Source organism: Peromyscus leucopus, chromosome 19, assembly GCF_004664715.2.
Source record: "Peromyscus leucopus breed LL Stock chromosome 19, UCI_PerLeu_2.1, whole genome shotgun sequence".
In the NCBI taxonomy this organism is placed as follows: Eukaryota; Metazoa; Chordata; class Mammalia; order Rodentia; family Cricetidae; genus Peromyscus; species Peromyscus leucopus.
In genome coordinates, this window is record NC_051079.1 from 20,930,771 (window position 1) to 20,933,868 (window position 3,098).

General features: G+C 43.9%; 1 pseudogene; it reads right to left on the reverse strand.

Annotated features, from left to right (window-relative positions):
- Positions 1–347: 347 nt before the first annotated feature.
- LOC114691686 lies at positions 348–2,349 on the reverse strand (annotated as a pseudogene).
- Positions 2,350–3,098: the final 749 nt, after the last annotated feature.

Sequence of the window (3,098 nt, forward strand, 5' to 3'; positions counted from 1 at the left end):
GGAGGCAATAAGAAGAATCCATGCTTGAGGTTAGAGTATTGGAGAAACACTTTGCTTTAGTTCTTTAACTTTTGGAGGGGAGAGAGAAAGTTAATCTGTTTTCTTGGTGTTTTAATTTGTAACTATGAAGCATTGCTTAAATTCAATCAAATCAGGAGGGCATCACGTGGTCTTTTCAGATTTCAGGTTTTTTTTAACAATGACGTGGCTTGTTTATGGGAGCATTTAAAAATAAAATATTGTCATCGTAGTAAAGGCAGAAAGATCCTAAAGGTGATTGGAAAATTCCTTTTTAAAGAGAAAAGGGAAATTAGGGCAAAGTCAGTCCAGGTGGAAAGCCGTTCCCTTCAGTGGGAGAAGTGCCTACTGTCTGCCGTCTTCTTGCTGATGTGTTTAAAGATCTTGGACTTCCCCACTTTGTTTTCTGCTAGCTGAATCCACCACCACCTCCTCTCTTTTTGAGCTTGCCATCATGGCTGCTCACGTTCAGATTCATGAAAGGAGGGACCTTAAAACCAAAAGACAGAGCGACCTGAGGCAAATTTAAGTTGTTCACATTAAAAATCTGCTTAAGGGAGTGCAAGTCATAAGCTCAAATGTAGGACTTGTATGCTTCCCCTGCAGACTTACGGAGAAAGTAGTTCTTCTCAATCAGCTTTTCCAGCTGAGACCGAATATCAGAAATTTTAGACCAGGAAAGTCAAACTGATTCAATGGAATCTTGGATTGCTTCAGGTAACGAAGGAAACCCGACTCTTCAGGGCGTAGGATGAGCAGGGCATGCCCTCTCCCATTCAGGCCCCTAGTCGTTCTACCCACACGATGAATGTATTCCTTGGGGTCATCAGGAGGGTCATACTGAACAATCCAGTCCACTGCAGGGATGCCCAGCCCTCTGGCGGCCACATCTGTGCACAGCAGTATCCCTGAATCTGCATTGCAGAATTGGAAGAACGTGGTTGTTCGCTTATTCTGCTTTTGCCTTCCATGGATGGCCAAGACAGGCAGGTCAATGTAGTTCAGTAGCTCATAGTGGTACTTCACAGACGTACACAATGAAAAGAAGACCATCACTTTCTTCTTCCGGTTCTTCTTAAGGAATGTGAAGAGCAGAAGGAACCTCTTCTCAGAGGGACACACAACATATCCCTGCTCAAGCCCATCCACAGTGGCAACCTCTTTATCATCATCAACATCCATATACAATGGCTCTTTTTTTCAGAGAAATTCTTGCCAAGTCGAGTTTGTGTTGGCAGAAATTCTTGTCAAGTCGAGTTTGTGTGGCAGAAAAAGAGCATGTTTTGCCTGCGTACTGGCAAAAGTTTAATAATTTGCTTTAATTCTTCTTCAAACCCAACATCCAATATATGATCAGCCTCATCAATAACCAGACACTGGAGGTTCTTGAACATAAACCCTGGAGTGTTCTGCATGTGGTCTAGGAGCCAGCCTGGGGTGGCCACGATGATGTTGATGCCATTGACGAGCTTCTGCGCTTCAGCAGACCTGTTACTGCCACCCATGATTAGCCCATACGTGTGAACATGGTGCGTCATCAGTTCCTTCAGAACATCGAAGGTCTGCATGGCCAGTTCTCTGGTAGGAGAGAGAATCAGGATTCCTGTTCCATTCCTGGGCATGAACTTCAACTTGACAATGAGCTCGATCACAGGGATGAGGAAAGCAAGGGCTTTGTCACTGTCTGATTTTGCAGCTGCCAGAAGATCCCTGCCTTCCAGAAGTGGCCTGATACTTGTATGTTGGATCTCAGTCATGCACCTGAAGCCCATTTCTTCTATAGCCTTCAGAGTGTTTTCATTGACGAGGTTCAACAAGGAAGCAAATGAAGTGTCTTCAAAAGCACCTGTCAGTCCGAGGGGCAGGCTGGCCTCCTCCCTGTCATCTGTCTCCTCCACACCATCTTCTGCTTCCTCGTGAGCCCCAATGTTTTCTTCAGTTTTCCTTTTTTTTAGTGTCAGGCCCAGCATCATTTGCCATTTTCCTCTTTTTCTTCTTCTTTTTTCTTTTTTGGTTCTGAATCAGGAAAAGGCATTGCTGCTGTTTCCCCATTGGTTAAAGTGGTAGGCTTTTGGGGTGATCTTTTAGCTTTCGAGTTTTCCACGTCTCTTCAGGCATGCCTCCACTTTGTGCTTCTGCTGAGCCCACATTCATAGAATGTTTCATGGCTTTCTTAACTTTTCTGACTCTGACTTCTTTAGGCCCATCTCCGTTTTGAGGCTGTGACAGGCTCGTGTCTGATGCTTCTTGCAGCTTCAGGTTTCGCTGCCGCAGCTTGACGTTCCACTTCTGGATCTTCTTGTGCAGGAGTTTCTTCTGTAAGTGAGACATGTTGCCCAGCTGCACTAGCAGGCTGCGTGGAGCAGCAGGAGCACGTGTGCAGTTGGAATTCAGAAGTGTCCAGATTTCAGTTTCATTTGTCTACTTCCAACAGTAAAATTGGAACATACTACTCGCTCCCAGTAGTATGATTTAGATTTGAAGTTCCTCCTCCCAAAGCTCACACGTTGAAGGTTTAGTGCCTAGTGCAGAAATGTTCAGCAGTGGGGCCTTTGGGTGATGAATGATGGATCATGGGGCCTCTTAATGGATTGGGGACAGATATTGCTATGAAAGGAGTCTCTATCTATCTGTCTGTCTATCTAATCTCTCTCTCTCTCTCTCTCTCTCTCTCTCTCTCTCTCTCTCTCTCTCTCTCTCTCTCTCTCTCTCTCTCTGCTGGTCACCATCATCTGAGATTCACTCCTCCACCATATGATTTTTTTCTATGATGTTCTGTCTTGGCATTGACCTAACAGTCTCAAATCAAGTGACCAGAGACTGAACCCTTCAAACTGAGAGCCAAAATAAATTCTCATCCTTTAATCTGAATTCTCTCAATCATTGGTTGCAGTGATGCAAATGTAACATACTTAGTATAATACAACACAAGCACAGGCAGGAATTACTTATATGTAAGGCAGCAGTCCTGTTGGAAATTATTGATCTTTCAGTATATATAACAGTAGGATTTGATTTTTATTAATCAAAACTAATAGAAGCCCAATCTCAATATATAGAAATGCGTGCTCCAAAATACA